Here is a 9,630-nt window from a genome sequence, read left to right as displayed (position 1 = left end):
ACTGGCCTGCGCATGCGTAGTACCTATTAGACCTCCCCCCCCCACCCACCTAGCCCTGAGACACAGGCAGGGACCTGGTGCCCCGGTCTCATTACGGGCAGATTTTACCCTGCTCGAGGGCCAATCCTGGCGCAGTGGCGCTGTTAAGGCTGCGCCAGGATTGGCTGAATTAGTCAGTGAGAGCGTGCGTGACTCAGTCCAGTCCTGACTCGTCGTCATGGCCGTGACATTGTGCGCCTACAGCCTAGCCTACGGCGGACCCGGACGGCGCAATTATATTGCACTCAGGCCTGGGTAATAATTTTATAATGCTTCTCTTACTCTTCTTAGTCGTTTTTAGATTTTCTTTTTGGGAAAATAATGCCAATTCCCTCCTGACCTTTTCTGTGTGTCGTGACTGACTACTGCACTCGTCGTGCCTCTCGTTCTCTCCCTGCGGCCCTGCCCACTCACACTCACTCCTCAAGCTCCGAGCAGCTACACCGAGTGTAACAGCAGGTATTAATCAGGAAGGGAGTGGAACGGTGGGATGAAAGACCGAGCCCTCATCTTTTCATAAACAGACGTTGCTGCGCCTGCTTGGTTTTCAGATGGAAACAGGGGTTGTTTTGCGCGGATTGCCAGTCAGTGCCTCACAGTCACACAGCCAATAGAAGTGCTCCGATAGAATTGCTCAGTGGGTTGAGTGCTCCACTCCGCAACATGTGATGTCCAACAGGTCACTAGATGGAATCCGAGAAAGGCAGACTAAGCTTGCCATCCTTCAGAGTATGACAAATGAGTATAATTAAATGGAATGATATTAAAATTTTTGGTTTGCTGCTTTGTTCATGGTACCAACCCTTATAGGTGCACTGAGAGCATTGAGATAAATCACGTTTTTACAGTTAACTCGCTTTTAGGACGGTGGGTGTAAAGTCACGTGCCCAGCAGGACGGTAGAGTGTGTTTGCTCTCTTTAGATGAAAAACAAACCCATGGAAATAGTTTTGTTTTATACATAGATTTCCCAGCCATCTGAGGCTTTGTGGGGCAGATTCATTTATTGAATCTGTATTCCAGTTCGTTAGAGAAAAGCAACAGAAGTTAATAACCACGTGACACAAGGAGTTAATAGTGTGTGACATTGCAGCTGCAGGTATTTAAAGTGGACTGCGCATTTACGTGGTTTTAATCCAGGCATCCCCGTTTGAAGAAGGGAAGCAGAATGCATTCGTACCATCATAAGTATAGTCTGGCAATTAATCATGAGCTTTGGCTGAACGAGTAATTTTAACAATCGCATGCCATGGTAAGTGCGTCTTTCAGCTCAGTTTGGCTTAGATTAACGAAGGGTCATATGGGCTAACATTAGCAGCAAGCTTTGGAACAAAGTGCGTAATAGCAGGCAATTTTATCAGCAAGGGTTTGGGAGTTTAGAACTTCAGCATAGGACACGCGCGCAATGAGGAAAGAAATAATTAATTGTGTGAGCAATACTTTTTTGGAAAGTTTTCATCGCTTTATTGAGAATGTTAATATGATGCAAGTCTCTGATGTAATTATGTTGAAGGAACTGATTCAGTTCAATTTTTTTGTACTTTAGAAACCCCCGAAGAAGGGATGAATTCCCGAAATGCATTGGGTGATTGACATTAAAAACGTGGCATGTGGAACCAACGCTGCTCCTGTGTTTTTGAATAACATAATAATGAGTTGAATGGATTGAAATGACTAAAGAACAAGGAAAAAGATTATGGTTAAAATGAAGAAGAAAAAATGTATACGGTGGAAAACTAATTTAATTCATTAAATTCATTTATAATAGGCTGTGCAGCCAAATGGGGGCCGAAATGTGGTTCCCTTATTGTCCTTCACGCAGTTGCAGCATTCCCATTCAGCGAGGTCCTGTCCATTGAAGTCTGCTGCCCGCACTGCTCCGACGCACGTGCACCTGGCGCGCTGTTGGCGGGAGGGGAGGGGTTTTAATTGCTCAGTAGGGAAGAGTAAGGCATGCAGTTAGCATGGGTTTCATCGCGCGCGATCCATATCGTCTATTCCACTTCCAGTCTGTACCCAGCCCTCCCCCTCCGCCTCACCCACTCCGCAGAATAGGAGTAAGCATGGCGATGGCACAAGTTAGTCACATGCAATACCTAGCTGCTGCATTCCAGTGGTTTATTTTAAGTTTAAAACATTATGTTACTGCAAAGTGTTGGATGCTGAGGAGAACTCCGTGAGGGTGGACGGATAGGTTAGGCCCCGCTCCGGAAGACGCACAGCTTTACAGAAGTTATGGATTATCGGCAGCGTGAGAAAGGCAGGGAGGTCCGGAGGAAGGAGAACGGATGGCCAGGGACAGGTAGGCGAGGTGAAGAGGGCGGACTGGAGATCCTGACGGGGGGCGGGGAGGGGGTGGGTGTCCATATACCCATGCAGGCAGGGTTTTGGTGGGACAGTGGTGTTTTAGGGAGATGTTCTTATTGGCTAGGTTTCATGCTACCCCTTAAGGCGACATGGCAGGGCACAAACATTGTAAATGCAAATCCTCCACATTAGAGGTGCCTTTTATTTACTATTGCAATATGTCGCGATTGTGCTATTCTTTCTAGAACGTGGTTGAGCCTCAAGGGTGACAGTAGATGGGTACACGAAAGGAGAAGGTTACTATTATTTTTTTATTGTTGGTATTTTTCTTTTAAATCTGCATGGTTAATTTGTTTTGATGTATTTTGCTGAATATATTTGGATTTAGTATTTTTTTTACTTGGGTCTTGGCTGCCATTTTTGGTGCAATGTATAAATTGTAGTTAGCAAACCAGCTGGTGTTTTTGCACACTGTCTGGTTTGCGTCCTGAGTCACATTATTTGATGGAACATAGGTCCTGATTAGTTACATCACAACATCTAAATTAGCCGGAGGTGGTAAAACCTAGTGCCTCGTTCATATATATGAGGCAGGAAGCAGTTTGCGATCCCCTCGGAATGCCTGTGACTCTAGGTCTGAAGGGACAGCAGACTTCATTCCCTGCATTTGTAATCCCCACTAGAATTTATTTTTGAAAAGTATTATCTGTACCTTTAAAGGGACTGAGAGGCAGATTTACCGATTTCTCACGTATCACAGTGCAGCAGCCGCAAATGTTGCGCTGCGCTGCATGATGAGAGACCATGAGAGCACCAAATTTACTGAAATATGGCACTCCTCTCAGCCTCCCCTCTCCCTAGGGCATGTGCTGAAATTCGCTGCCGTGCCCACGGAGACACCTTTGGACCACAGTTCAAGGGTGCCTCCGTTAATCAAGCATAGGTTTTGTACTGGGTCTGGAAGGATTCTCTTCCAGTACTAAATACTATGCTTAGACTTATTTCAAGCATTTTCCCACATGCAAAATAAAGGAGTAAAAAGGCATTTCTCCTTTATAGCGCCTGGTAGAAGGGTGCACTATTTTCTAACGCTGTCACTTTCTGTAGTAATTTGGATTTAGTGTCAAAAACGTTGGGGGGGGGTTCATGGGTGAAGTAATGCAATGCTGGTTTCACATTATTTCCAGCACTAAACAAGTTTAGCGCTAAAAAGAAAATCAGACTCAAAGATTTTGAGCTGATTTGCGTAACTTCTGTGACACACACAGCATCAAATCTTAGTAAATCTGCCCCTGAGTGATTTAATAATGCTTGAGACGCTTTAAGAAAAATACAGTCAGCATGCAAGGAATGAAATAGGAGGGCATGCAGTGTGCCCTACAGCTTCCACTGCTCCAGATGGGACACCTGCCACTATTAACAATGTGGAAGCTGTACCCATGAGTCCCACAGTGCATCTGAGTTACCATCTCATGTCGGGTGTCGGAAACCCGTCAGTGTTTTTTGACTGCAGATGCAGTCTGCGTTCTTCTCTGCAAAATACCTCTAAAGTGCTGTGTCCTCTGTACCCCTGTGCACACTTTTGGTGGCCTTGTCATCGTAATGTTCAGGTCGGAATACCTCATTTGCAGTCTGGAGTCAACTTTTAGAAGCCTTATATGGTGAATCCTATTCTGGAGATTCACATAATCCTGTTTTTCTGATCCCATATTTGATTAGGGAATTTATAGAATTTTTTTATTCCAAGTTTTACATTTATTCATTGAATATTTCACTTAACTTTCTCCCCTTACCTCACATCAACTGTGAAATCTGGGGTAATTTTTGTGCTTTCCCACTTTTTTGCAGCTGTTCGCCAGGTTTTTTTTAGGAGTAATTTACATATGCTGATTAGCTTGAAAAGTTAATTCACAAGGAAAAGGTGTTCACTACGTTTGCATGGGATTTTCCTGGTCAAGTTTTTAATGAGCTCTTGCTAGCATTCACCATTGTAACTTTGAAACAAATTTAAAACTAAAACTGCGTAACAACTCATGACTGTGTAAGTTACTAAGGTGTGCATATCATTCATAGGTTTCAATTTTGTAAAGATTTTTGATCAGGTGTGAAATATACAGGCATAACTTACCACTTTTTACAGATGCAATTCAGACTTACACCTGGAAAATGTTGTGTGACCATTGCATTGCTCCATAAGTTTAGTCCATAGGAACGGTTTTGTCACTTTTGCCTATCCCGAAGAAATCGATACTGCAAGAAAATGAGCGTTTTTGTGCTCATGTTTTATTTATGGCACATGTGATGTGAGGCTTAGCTAGGTCGCACAGTGTGATCTAGGGCAACATTACGCTGGTGGCGGTGCTGTTTTGTTTTGTATGTTATCACATTAGCAGCACAGACCTGTATCATTAAAGCGGCCTTTTCTCGCTTAGCCTGGCACCGTCTTGCCCGAGGAAAGCGTTGGCACAGAGATCACTTTCTAATTTTGGAGAGCAAACACGTCATGTGTGTGCTGGTGGTGTGCCAGTGGAAGCAGAAAAATAGACACTGTGTCTATTTCTGCTTCCACTGCACACCACCAGCACTTGGACAGAAAACGAAAGAGGGAATCCCGTTTCCTGTGGTAGAACGGGCACACCCCTCCTTACTATAAGGAAGAAAGGCAAGCTGCCACTGTGCACTGGTGCGGAAACCTCAAACAGCGCGTACAGAGCAGAGTTGCTCCTCACGGCCTCTGTGGCTTGTAAATAGAGTTGTGCAGTTATGAAGCTCTGTGGTTATACTGAATAAGCAGCTACCTATGTTATATGAAAGCTCTTGAATAATGTAATACCTGCACTTTCACAATTGCTTTATTAACCTTCCTGCTTTCTCAAATTTGCTTGAAAATGCACCATTTTTCCACTATTTTTTCAAAATTTTCTCGGGGGGAAATCCCCCCGAACCCTCCTTAGGGGGTTCGGGCTCGCTCGCTACGCTCGCTCGCTACGGTGCAGTATGATTATCAGTTTCCGCCCACCACTTTAAAATGTCACCAGCCGCCACTGATTGGCTGAAACATGTCGACCATATAGCAGTGATTAGTTTATAACTGCTTCTGTCCATTTTGCACTGTTTTTAAGCAGGAAACCAATTCAAAGATTAAAAACAAGAGGAATACTATTATACTCTGTCTCTGTTGTCTATCCTATTTTGAATCACCCTATTTGTTTTTCTTTCTTCCTGAGTCCGTCCGACATCAGCCAGGAGCTGTAACCGAACGACTTGCTGTCGTCAGTTACAACCCTGCTAGTACGATGTGACCGAACAGGGTTCGGTAGCATTCGTATACTTTACAATGTAAGCATGCATTCCAAGCATCTATCAGATCTATCAGAAAAGTCACTGCCGCTTGTTAGACTTCCCTCTGCCTTATTTTCACTAGTTTGTTGCCCTTCTGTCTCACCAGTATTTAATCCAGGTTTTGATGTATTCACTGTTGTTGTATTCTGGTCCCTTAATTTATCATATTTCTTAGCAAAGGTAATAAAGAAAGAATTTTATTTGTGATTTGGGTCCCGGCTTCATGATTGACTGATAGCATATCCTGCTCCTTAAAGAGGGAAGGACGTTGTTGCCGTGTTCGGTGAAGTTCGACTAATAAAGTTTAGTCCAAATAGGAACAATAACCCACTTGGGCTGCATTCTTAACAGCATCCGTATTCCCTTTCAGGAGCGGGATTTGTCTTTATTACTGACCATGCCAGCAAGCAGAAAATACTTTATTTCACCTATGGCTCGCGTTTAAGAACGAGAGAAACACTAATTAGTTTAATTTGAAGTATTTTCTCATTCTGTGCAAGATGAATGATTATGATAATCAATGCACCAATGATGGATTATGCTATTATGTTACTCGAATGAATTCACGTTTAACATTCACGATTGTGTCTAATAATGGAAGTCCCTATGAAGTGTCTATTGTTTTGAGCATGTCACATGTTTATTTAGACCAATGTCACACCACCAACAGCACTTGTGACCACGAGACGTGGTCTCGAAACGCGTTGAGTGGAATTGCTGTTTTTGCTAAAATAAAATAATGCCCTACATTTAGGAACACACTCCTCCAGCCAGTGATTTTTCCAAACCTTTATTTTCAAACAGAGCAGGAACTGTTACTCCGATAGTTGCTGTCCTCCTGCCTGACCCGTTTCAGAGCATCGTGCTCTTTCTTCAGAGTCATTTGAAAACACACATTATTCAGGCTCCCACAGTTCACTGCGTGCTTCTGCATTTTTATAGGCCTCCAATGTGCCTTTCTTAGTGAATGTCATTATGGTGCACACTGGAACTTGTGGTTTCACTCACGCCATTTTCTGCCCTCCAGTGTGTTGTGTGTAATTCAATCTGTACAAGGACCAATGGCGGCCCTCCAGTGGGCCTCAGAGTGGCATTTCCTGTTCCAAAATTACGAGCTGGCTGCGCCGTCATAACATTCCCAAATAGTCCAGGATAAACGGATTTCATTTAATTTTGAAGGGCGGTGCGTCTTCCTGAGACACACACACACACACACACACATTAATTCATATATTACCTTCTCAAAGGCTCTGCTCACTTTATCTATTGGCTGTCTAGACCTGTGAGTGAATACATTTTACCTGATCATAAGTGCACAGTCTTTATTTGTGCATATTGTTTAAATTTGCCACTTTATTTGCTTATTGCGTGTTTTAAGAAAAAAATTATAAACGAACAATAGCACTCTTGCCAAGGCCAGCAGTACTAACTTTGACTAAGCTTGCTCTTCATTAGGTATGCATTTTTGCACTCGATTGTGCAATGAATTATACTGGATTCTAATGCTTCTTAGTACCAACATCAAAATGAAGTTAAATGGGATTTGATACATTTTTCTGTAATAGAGGAAAGGTGTACCAGAGGCCTTACAAATAGACTGCTTCTTTTTGTCACTTTGGCATAACAGTGTCCCAGAGTGTTCACTCAGGAGTTTAGCTGCCAACAGTGTGTTATACCGTGCATAGATTCAATTGCCCAGTGTGCAATGCCTGCTTTTATATTTATCCAAAAGAGGGTACCCTTTCAATTTTTTGAACTGCTAAAGTATCAAACAGTGCTTCAAGGGACCATGCATCTGTCACATTTGCAGAAGAAAGTTGTTTAGTGTTTGAGCAACTGAATAAGAAAAGAGTGAAGGTTCATCCTTTTTATCCAGGCAATTTAAAAACAAGTGGATTTTGCTGAAACAAAATGAAATAAATCAGTCTGAAAATTGTTCCTTAAATCCAAGAATCCAGTGAGATTATTATTTGGAGAGAGACAAAGTAAGTGAGTGAAAAATGGGTATTATAATGGAAATGTAATGACATGCTCAACTTACTGCTGTGCTCGTGACTGCAGTCATAATGCCGGGGACTGCTACAAATGAAGAATAAATGACCATGTTTATGCAGTGGCTAATGTCAACCAAACAAATGAAACTATTGTTTTTGTAATTTACAAAAGACGAAGTGAAGGTTTAATTGTTCTTGACGTGCTAAAGTTTACTTTTGTTTGTGATGCTTTATTCCCTAAAGCTACCCCGTTTGGCTTTTTCTAATTTCAAACGAGATGATCTCATCTCAAAAATTATTATTTGCTGGTGGCAATTCCTCAAATTGATCATTCTCCACGTCCCTCACTCTCAAAAAATCGGCATTTTCTCATGAAAAGTATACGTTGGGTTCCTTATGCCACCAACCCCAGTTTTCAAAATCCAGTTCAGGTTTTGATCATTCATCAAATGCAAGAGCTGCCAAAAGGTCAGAAAATAAATGAACAAAACAGGCAACTACAATGCAAGGGAGGTTTCCAGGCGTTTGAGGTTAAAGATTCAACTCAACTTGAAGATCCCAAAGTCCACAGTCTTGCCGAACAAGTGTGTCTGTTTGTCAAGTGAGCGACGTGAAATCACAGCAACAGTAGCAAGAGGTTGCAACAAGGCAAATATGCAACAGGGCAAATAACAGCCCAGGGGAGAAGGTCCTGTAAATGATGCAGGACTACTGAGATTGAGGTGGAACTGGGCCAATGCTTAATTTGAGCCAGTGATTGCAGGCTGGGAACACCGGCGCTCATTTTTGGACACTGGTGCTTATTTTTCCTCAAAAACTTTGATTGAAAGGATGCAAAAGAATAAATCAAAAGCAGAAAGAAGGAGGAAGCGAAAAATGGAAAACAGTGACAAAGGGAGAAAGCATGGATGGGAAAGAACCTGTGAGAGTGAGATACAGAGACACAGAGGGGCAGATTTACAAGAAAGTGCTGCAGCGCGGCAGCGCAAGCACTTTGGCTGCGCCACGCTGCAGCAATTTAAAAGCACAGGAATGCAACATTTTTATTTATTTATTGCCTTCTCTAAGAAACACAAATCTAATCTTGCTAAATTCATGGATGATATGTTGGCAATGGCAGATTGGATGGTGGCAAGTTGCTTGCAATTAAATGCAAGCAAGTCAGAAATACTTCTGCTCGGCAGAGACAGTGATATGTGGTCTAATCAGTGGTGGCCAGATATACTTAAACCTGCACCCATACCTAAGGAGGCGGTTAAGAACTTAGGCATCTGGATTGATAGAAGTCTGTCCTTTGATATTCAATCTAAGGCAGTTGCTGGTACCTGCTTTGGGCTACTGAGAAGACTGAAACCTCTACTGGGTTTCATTGATCCCTCTGTCCGTCAGACCATTTTACAGGCCACAATTTTATCTAGGCTGGACTACGGTAATTCTTTATATTTAGGGGCCAGTAAATCTAGTCTTCTGTGACTTCAAAGAACACAAAATGCAGCAGCCAGGATGTTGCCTGCACTGCCTAAATCTCGTTCAGTGTCTAAGTCCCTATCCAAACAACATTGGCTGCCAGTAGAGAGAGGAATTCAGGTGAAAGCTCTCTGCGTAGCTCATAAAATTTCAAGCTCTTACTGTTCTAGCTAATATGCTAGTGCCGTACAGCCCGAGTCGCCCTCTTTGCTCCTCGGATCCAAGGCTGGTCTGTATTCCCCGTGTTCACAGAGTCAGAGAAGGTGGCCGGTCTTTTAAGCTGCTGGCGGCCAAATTGTGGAATTCTCTTCCCCTGTAAATAGAGGACTCCAGAATCATTTAGAGTTCCACAAAGCTATAAAGAAATGGCTTTTCCCGGGGTAATCGTGGATACTTTTCTTTTCTTCGGATTTGCTTCAATCTGTCTATACCTGAGTAGCGCTGGGATGCCCCATAGCAGGGGCAGCTATGCACTGGACAAA

At 42.9% G+C, this 9,630-nt stretch overlaps 1 long non-coding RNA gene across 1 annotated transcript; it reads left to right on the top strand.

The window, feature by feature from the left end:
- Nucleotides 1–1,152: 1,152 nt before the first annotated feature.
- Nucleotides 1,153–1,730, top strand: LOC144791370 (uncharacterized). Its single transcript, XR_013602370.1, has 2 exons — nucleotides 1,153–1,290; nucleotides 1,585–1,730. It is a non-coding gene; the product is annotated as an uncharacterized LOC144791370 (long non-coding RNA).
- The last annotated feature ends 7,900 nt before the right edge of the window (nucleotides 1,731–9,630 follow it).

The sequence above is a fragment of the Lissotriton helveticus genome, chromosome 11 (genome assembly GCF_964261635.1).
Source record: "Lissotriton helveticus chromosome 11, aLisHel1.1, whole genome shotgun sequence".
Lineage (NCBI taxonomy): Eukaryota > Metazoa > Chordata > Amphibia > Caudata > Salamandridae > Lissotriton > Lissotriton helveticus.
Note: the sequence above shows the minus strand (reverse complement) of the source record. Positions and strands in the feature narration are given on the sequence as shown.